The sequence below is a fragment of the Haliotis rubra genome, unplaced genomic scaffold (genome assembly GCF_003918875.1).
Source record: "Haliotis rubra isolate DU_JTF1 unplaced genomic scaffold, ASM391887v1 Scf1949, whole genome shotgun sequence".
Lineage (NCBI taxonomy): Eukaryota > Metazoa > Mollusca > Gastropoda > Lepetellida > Haliotidae > Haliotis > Haliotis rubra.
The window spans coordinates 41,141-50,781 of NW_025765946.1; the positions used below are offsets into that span (position 1 = coordinate 41,141).

At 38.1% G+C, this 9,641-nt stretch overlaps 1 long non-coding RNA gene across 1 annotated transcript; it reads left to right on the plus strand.

Moving 5' to 3' along the window:
- Window positions 1-216: 216 nt before the first annotated feature.
- LOC124274828 lies at window positions 217-9,209 on the plus strand. Its single transcript, XR_006898048.1, has 3 exons — window positions 217-231; window positions 5,600-5,608; window positions 9,131-9,209. It is a non-coding gene; the product is annotated as an uncharacterized LOC124274828 (long non-coding RNA).
- The last annotated feature ends 432 nt before the right edge of the window (window positions 9,210-9,641 follow it).

Here is a 9,641-nt window from a genome sequence, read left to right on the forward strand (position 1 = left end):
ATATTGCGGTGAAGGCACCGGGAAGGGAGCACAACAACTGCACGATGATATCTCTCCCGTCCACCCGCCGCCATTTTGAAATGCGTATTCAACGAGATCCCACCGGAACCGGATGTGACGCCATCTTAGGGCACGGGACAGGAAGTGCCGCCATCTTGGGGCATGCGACCGGAAGTGCCGCCATCTTGAGACATGGAACTGGAGGTGCCCCCATCTTGAGTGAGTGAGTGAGTGAGTTTGGTTTTACACCGCTTTTAGCAATATTCCAGCAATATCACGGCGGGGGACACCAGAAATGAGCTTCACACAATGTACCCATGTGGTCCCCCATCTTGAAAAGACCCTAGGGTGACATGGTAGACTACTAACGAAATAACCAAATTCAATGAACAAGACAATTCCTTTAAAAACGTGTGCATATACATTTCATAAAATATCTAAATAATGTTCATAAATATTGTCAGTTTTACTTAGAAGGTTAAATTAAATCGTTGTTCATGAACCTGTTCATATGCAACTGTAATATTGGTCCGAATGGCGAATATTGCACATGATAGGAACTAAAGTACATGTTGCAGGTGGACCTCCGTTTGTTCTTCTAATACTTGTTTAAGGGTTTAAACTATTGAGTACTACACTCAGTATGTCAATTTCTTATGTAAATATTATTCAAACAAACAAAAACCTTCAAAGAATAAAAGCAACTTATACCCTATATCCACGGATATGATATAGATCAAGGCTAAATGTAGGCAATGAAATTAGTTTCATGAAAAAATATCTGAGCGATACACAAAATATGCATTATAATACTGAAAGTATAATCAGAGGGACATGGCTCTTATTCAACCGACCTTCACCTCAAAGAAATTGCCAAATATGTACAACAATGTTAAAGGATTTTTAAAAAGGTTAAACACTATGCATTTTCATTACATAATGCCATTCAAACATGAATATATACCACATCTGCACCATCCATTTACGAAAAATAGTCGTAAAAATTACAAATATGCACCAAAACTAAAACCACTTTAGCCACGCCCGCTCGTATGCATATTTTTAGCGGTCTGCCGCCTGTGGATGTGACGTCATACCCGAGAGTCCGCTCAGTGTGGTTACAATTCAGTAGTGTATACGCCATCGAGTTGAAAGTGACAGGAGGCCTAGGCCTAAACCAAGAGGCCAAGCCAGTGAACAAGAAAGTACATGGTAAATATAATTCAGACAATCAATAATCTTTGTTGAACTGGTGCCCTCCAGTTTGAAAAACAAAAGAAAACACTGTTCCTATTACTGCATGTTTTTCCCAAACCAATTAGTCAATACTAAGTCTTGTTTGCAAAGACACTGGTTTTTAATCCTCATATCTATTTTCCCTCTCAGCATTTGTTAAGACAAAAGTACTTACTGTTTTAGTGCAGATTTCAAAGAAAATTTTATTATGTTGCCAAAACAAAATATACTGAAATTATGTTACAAAATGTCTCTTATTCAATGTAAAATTTATTCACAGAGTTTGTTGAATTCCTACCCAGTAGGCCATTCTCGAGAGAAGTAACATGTTTCCTTCCTACAGCCTTGCAGGACAAACAGCCTATTTTTCCAGGATATTCTGCCAGACACTTTCATTTATAACTAGTAAACAGGAACTGGTGAATTCACAGACATCAAGATATAATGAAATCATGTACACGTGTCTAGGGTGTGAACTGAAACCAGCTGTGCCTGATGTCTTAAGGTCTATTCTACCATGACTTCAGTAAACACTGGATTGTGATTGGTTAATTAAAGTCATTCAGAGGTATATAATCACGTTATACAGGTCTCTGTTTTCCGTGCGCAATCATACATGGTTTACGGTAATGCACTATTTTTGTCTGCCCACTAACATGGCGGACACCAAACAACCTACCGATGCATCGATAAATTACGGCGATTTTACTGTCGGAAATTACACATTTGTCTTTAAAGATGGATTTAGCGATGACGGGCTCGACTCACTACTTGCGTAAATCCCAGCAATAGGTGTTTATACATACAAAAGTACTTCGAAAGCATGGAAACAAATATTCAGTCGAACAAGATCAAAACATCGTCTGCTTTCCGAATAAAAATTCAGCAAAAACAAATATGTTTACGTTGATTCTATGTTATGTCAGAATAGATCCAGCAATAGACTGCTACATAATTTCCGTGTTAAATTTATTATTAGCTTTCGTCAACGATATCGCCACTGATCTTGATCCGGTAACGGAGGATGCATTAACATCGAACGCCGAAGAAATTTTAATGCCTTCCGTCCACATAAATAAACAGTTGGGTTATCAATTCAAACAAAATGATATTTTGAAATTTGTACTGTTTCAAATTTAGAGGTAGTAAAACACAATAACAGAATCTGCAAACCGTTCTGTTTAGCCCAACATATTTTTTTTTTCGAAAAGTATATAATATCGTTGAAAAGTTATTTAGCTTAGTCATGACCCTCTTATCCATTACATTGCTTGATCTAAAGTAGTGTATTAAAAGTATAATTAATTACCTTACCGTGTTTATGCCAGAGGTACACCCTCATGTCCTGATCCATCCTTTCGGAAATATCACCACAAATCTGGCTCTTTGTCAACAGACTCGCGAACATGCCAGCGAATCCGATTCAATTTGAATTCACTACACTTTGAAGCCACTAGGTCACAAAACACTTTCCAAAATGTAGAAAATAATATCCGTAGAATCGAATTTGAGCACAAAGTACACACATGAGTGTGTAAGAGTCACCACAGCTGTCGCACGCAGACGTGGGAGGTGCGTGAAATCGTCAAGTTGACAGGGCGCAAAATTCAACAGTATCTAATTCGGTACAACACGGACTTCTCGTTACAGCAAAGCGCCCCTACTCTTAAATTTTGTACCCAGTACCAGTAATTAGATATCAAAGACTATCTCAGTCATACAATCAGGTTAACCTTGCGCAAACTGTCAGTGGCTCTCCTGTCGCATCTTTCCAAATGTAAACAATGACTTCGATAAAGGTCAAGGCCATGAGGTTGCTGCCACTATTCTGGTGGGGAAAGGGTCTACGGTGGAATTTTCAAATGTGAACCAAGCTTTTAAACTTATTTGATATATGTTTTCCAACTTATCAGTTAATGATTGGTGATTGATGCATTGAAAAACAAAACGTGATTTGTTATTACTGAATCTGGAGTTTGTTAGTCATTGACGGTTTGCCACCAAACACCCCGTTTCGGGCGATACCACTTGAGATTGGAATGCGAGGCCGCTTCACGTATTGACTTGTAACCAAAGAAAGAGCTCCACCTGAAATTGTTCATAAAATTGTCATGGTAGAATGGAGATAAACCTACTGTATTGGGAAAATCAGAGGTATATAACGAAATTATAATAGCTCTAAATTGTTCATTTAAAACCTCACGCTACGCGTTCGGTTTTAAATGAAATTTAGAGCTATTATAATTTCGTTATATACCTCTGATTTTCCCACACAGTAGGTTTATCTCCTAATTGTATTCGTCTGTTTGAATCCTGGGACTTGTTCAGATGGCAAATGTTTCCAAATTGCAGTCACCACTGTGTCACATGGTGTTATTGGAGATCAATCTTGTTTTCTTAGGCTTTTACAAGTCCATCCAGTTAATTTACACGCAAGTCTTTGCCTTCATGATGTTGGTGTACACACTGTATGCATTATTTTGTCATAAATAGTTTGTATGCAAATAAATTATTTGCTTTAATTTTTGTGTGCTGGTTTCTTGATTTGATCGATCGTCTTTCTTTAGGACTGATCGCACTTTACACATTACTACTAGAACACAATGAAGATTTTTCTTTTTCACTAGCTGACAGTTAAAGAGATAGATAAGGATTTGTCAGTTCTATTTTTTGCATCTATATTTATTTATTATATGTATTATCAGCTGTTAAGGAGGTTACATGTCTTTATCATTTTACGTATATTTTGCAGATTTATATGACTACGTTTCACGACATAATACCGATGCTTAACACATGTATGGAAATTGAAAATGTAATGAAACTGATGTTTGATATACCAGACGATCGATACACCGACTTCTTCGAAAACATACACTAACGAATTTAGGGTACTTCTCTATACAGTAGTGAGATCGAACTATCACCATACTTAAACCTTTACGGATAAATTTAGCAGAAGACGCATTTTATGAAATAAAGTTGAAAGTTACTTAATAATATTCATAAAATCATGAACCTCGAACGTAACTATTTCAGTGTTTACCGTCCCATACCGATGTATACCGGAAGACAGGCTCAACATATTGATCGAACCTTGCCGTTATCATGACTGCAAATTTTACCGTGACCGCGGAAAAATTCATTCAGTATCTAATCAGTTTTCCATGAACATGTGATAGGCAAGTAACTTGCATACCAGTCTGCAGTAGGTCTATTCAAAACATAGTCGGGATCGGGATCGTCCCACGGCTGTATATTCCTCTCGGTCTTGCCGCTAGAAATACTTTCAAATTGGAAAGGTTGCATGTATGTGATATTATCTGTATCTAGTATGCCATTCAAATCCATGTTTGACTTCGTGGATTGATTTATTTGCTATTTGATTTAGAAGGAGACATCAGTAAGCGAACAGTCTGGGTACTACTGTATTTTCCGTGTGTTGATGTAGCGACTCTCGGGTATGACGTCACGTGACCATCTACCTCATTATCTTGCGTAATCGCGAAATGCTTTCGAGGAGGTGCGTTTTAGATTCCTAATACAAGCTGTATAATGAAATATTACCGTTTTTTAACTGTATTTTGTGGATATTATATATACCCAGGGGTTCATTAAGAGCGAAACTAAACAATGTGAAGTGACCTTTTTAAAAGTCCTTTAACGTATATCACATCACTACCGTTGACCGATTTCTTACAAAATGGCTGCTTCGCTTACATGGGTACACAGGATTTTGCGAGGACCTTTCCCTCGATTCGGGGATCGTTTGTACATAAATGTGTGATGTAAGTTATCAGAATGAATCTGACTATCTGTGTATTGTTATATGATTTATCGTTTTTATTGTAAGTAAGAGAAGAAGCCAGATATTACCGTTGTTGTTCTGCGAGATTTTGTCAGTCATGGCGTCACGCTGCACAGAAACTTTGACGTATAAACATAGATCACATTACTGTATTGTATCTATTTTTAATTTGCTATTTCTTGCTACGATACTATTCCCATGTATGTTCTAAAAGTTGAGCCTATGCATGCTACGAATAGACGATTGGGTGTCTGAAATTTGAGAAAATGCTGCACAGTGTAAAGTTTCAATTTCTCTTTGTTTACATTTCAACAAGTGCTGTCTTTCGAGCACAGCGTTCGTTTTCATGCCCAATATCTTTCGTTTCATATCACATAGGCACTTGGTTTTAGTGACAAAGACCCTTTCTTATTTGATACTAAAATGTATGAGGAATCCAGTGATGCATATGTCGCAGTTGAATATGAAATATACGTGATGTAACAGGCGACTCAATATTCCGGCCTTCGCGAAACGTGATTTTGTAAACACTATCCAATGCAATATGGCAGAAAGCGCACTCAGGTGTTCATGTTGGTGTATTTCCGAAAACATCCCAACCGTAAAGACACTAAAATTCACCGCGGCAGGGATAAAAGCCTCAGTTGACTTGTTTGGAACATTTTCAGCAGGTGCCTGCTATTAAACTATTCTCCTCAATTAATTAAGAGTGACCGGACATGATTACATCATTCTAAAATTGTCATAGTAGCTGTCTTAGTCTTAGCTAAGAATTTGCTGAGAGTTTCATGATCCAGTCTTATCTAAAATCTTAGCTTAGCAAATGATTTTAGACCTAAGATTATTTTGTGCTAAGCAAATTTTAGACTTTAGAATTTCATGATCCCGGAGCCAGAAGATCAGCTGCCGATGTTACCTTGGTGGCGTGACGTCATATATCGCGATTCTGACGTCAAAGGTTCTCTCTCCGACCTTGGCCTGTGTATATCTGCTTGCACCATGAAGTGTTGACACAAGGAAAGTGAGGGAGCGAGTTAAAATTTAGCGTCACATCGGCAATATTTCAGCCATATCGTGACGAGAACAATTTCATTTATGTCAATTTTAAAATAAAAATCTAGAACGTCCAAAACTTGTCATCGAAGGACAGTAAAAATCATGGGCGGTACCAGGAATTTTGAAAGGGGGGTTCAGGGAGTTTCTTTTTTAGTTCTGCTACAATTCCATAATGCAAAAGTAAAATTTTTCTTCACTCTATCAGAAAGCTTTGATTTTCCTACAATACTCTGTACTGTCTTTTTTCTTGGGCTGACATCAGTGCCATTCATTTCATTTGCTCCGAGATCCTTTTATTCAAAATTGTTTTGAAGACGCTTTCTGTATCTCTGTCAGTTTCTTTGGTTTTGAAAGGCGAAATAGTACTTTGACAGCTGTCTGTATGCCTTTGCTCTGTCTCTCCTAACCCTTTTCCGGCTAACTGTTCTTCTTTCATCTGCCCCTGAGTAAGTTTTCATTACAGGCTGGGGATGCTGGTGGTGAATTCATTGAAAGAAATGATGACGATGATAGGCCTTTCTCCATTGTTTTCTCGGATTCTTCTTTTCATAGTTGGTCATTTCATCTATCATCTTTACTTTCTTTGCTTCTTTCAGTTCATGCCATCGTTTCCTTTCTTTGTCTTTATATTGAGCAAGTGTCTCTGGATTTTCCCTCCGTTTCTATCTATATCTCCTCATTCTCTCCTTTGCTGTTAGTGCCATGTCTCAGAAGCAAATGGACCATCCACAAATGCCACACAAATATCGGTCGAACTCCAAATCGTTCACATCAATATTTTCCCGAAATATTGCCTGCACATTCCAGATGATATTGTCGTCTACATGCCGAACAAAAAAAGCCATAAGGAACCATCACTGTCAGTAAGAACTGTTTTGTCGGTACAAATAAGCTGCTCCTCCAACAGATCGCTGTTAAATGCTGACTTTTGACACTCGTAACACGTCCACGAAAATTCTTCAATGTCACTCTCTGAATGCTGCAATCAAAAGAAATTATTAAACAATATCTAGTAGGAAATATGTATAATGCCGAAATAAATTTCAATCTGGGTGGTCATGTTTTCAAATTAACTCAACTCCTTTACAATGTAATGGAGTTGAGGACACGGATAAAATGGGAGATCACTCTGGTAAAACAAATGATCAGCGTCTTTTTCAAGTGACAAGCAGTGTGGGACAAGCAGAATTGAGCTAAAACACATGCTTTCCAACCGATATTTTTCTTTTAGCTACCTTTTAATAAAAAATTAATTTAGACAAATGTCTTATAAGTACTATTTCCTTTGTAGAGTATGGCGAAAATATCATTTATTATGAATTTTTTTTTTTTAATGTAAATAGGACAAAACAAAGCGTAATTCGCACATCTTAAAAAATTTCACCCGACTCTTCTTCGTTGCCCCTGAACAATGTTACTGATTTTACGGTGTTTTGAGGATGAACTGTTTACACTCTTGCATGTTACGATGACCGGATATCTCCATAATATACGTTGGATGAATATTTTCATCAGATAGTTTTGGGACATCGAATTTTCTTGCTGAATGGTTTGTGAATCTTTTTCGAAACCAGTACTTTTTGACATTCGACTCATAATAGAGCTGAGTTTATTGATACCAACAGGTTGTCGTTTGAACCAGGGGAATTTCCTTAGTGCTGATGGCAATATAGAAACGTGAATCTGAAGTGGAGCATCCTGCAGGACGCAGGTTCAGCTTGTTGATGGATACTGAACAATGCTCTCCATTTTGTTGCCTATTCTTTTTGGGTGCAAGTTACGGATATCCAAAGGATTATCCCCTTGGCATGTTTACGAAGCCTTTCTGTGGATTGAAAAAAGTCTTATGTTGTAAATTGATTTATAGTGTTTCGATTTTAATTGTCATGAACGAATTTGACAATCTGCGAATGTTCATATGGTTCTTCAGGGTCTTGGGAACGATCAGTATCTTTAGAATCACCAGGTTCGTAGTTAAAAAATCACCCTTCATTAATCCAGTCCGTAGGCAAGTGGATCTCATCACAAACTGGCAGTGGCGTCACCGTATCAGGTATTTTTGCAAAGATACCTTAACTTGTCGCATCTCCTTTAAAGAGGATCACAGTCACAGAATTTACGCGATTGTATACAATTTTTTGACGGTGATCCTTCGATAAATGCACAAAACGTAAAACAATCCTTATGACTACCAAGTAACGTGTGATAAACTTATTTTTTTTAATTTTTAGTAAGAATTATTGAAGCGAGTAAATTTTCACATGTACATGAATATCTCCGCTTCCGCCAATTCACAGCGGTGTCACTTCACGGGATGTTTACAAATGACAAACACTAAGCATGTAATACTATTAAGCAATTATTTGAATGATTAACCACTAGACACAACACAGAATTAGTGCATCTAACAACTTCATCTCTTCACCTATTATATCACTGTATTTGACGCAACGGGTGGAACTAATATATGTTACGTCACATAAACTTCATAAACCCGTGAAGGTCTGGATTAGTCTATTGATCTTCAGTAACCCACGCTTGTCGTAAGAGGCGACAACGGGATCGGGTGGTCAGTTAGGCTCCCTGACTTGGTTGACACATGAAATCGGTCCCCAATCAATGATCATGCTGTTGATCACTGGATTGTCTGGTCCAGGCTCGATTATTTACAGACCGCCGCCATATAGCTGGAATATTGCCGAGTGCGGCGTAAAAGTAAACTCACTCACTCACCTTAGGTATCGTATTCATATTGAACGAGTGACTGGGAGACAAAGGTTACTTGCGTTTGATTGATGTTGAAAGAAAAGGGAGAGTATAGGAAATTTGAATTTGCCAAGATTCCAAGACGGTGTTAGTATTTTGGTGTGGAATACCGTGTCGTTTAGTAAGGTTTCTGATTGCAGGAACAATCTCTGCTGTAACTCCTGACAGAGGCCTCATTCCGGTACGGTAGCTCAACCCTTCATCACTTAGCATTTGGATGGATGTTGCCCGTAAAAGGCAATTAGTGCTTAAAGCCACCCTCAGCATTATTCCATCTATATTGCGGGGTATGTATATAATCGAGTCTGGATCAGACACTCCAGTGATCAACATCATGAGCATCTAGTCAGTGGCCAAAAGTCTGTTGGCAAAACATGTTATGTTACCGATGTTTTGAGCGGTAGGTTGACTTTGAAAGCGTTTCGCCGTGCTGATGAGCCACCAATGGTAATATGATTAAGGGTACAAATTTCGCAGGTCACTAAATATGCGTAGCACCTATTATTCCCGATTAAATACTGTAACGCCAAACAGGGGAGGGTATGCTATTCGATGCTCAGTCACTAAAATATGTGCCCTTGTGCATGCGAAAGTACAAGTGTAGAATCTACATAGTCCCATGGATAACCTGGTAGCGCGAGTTTGTTTACAAAACATGTCTAAATTCCGCCCCCTAATTTGCATTACACTAACGAGTTCGCTTGTTCCTCCAAGAATATATATATTACTGAATAGTGATAAATGTAGGGAATACGTTTTAAGATAATTAACTTGT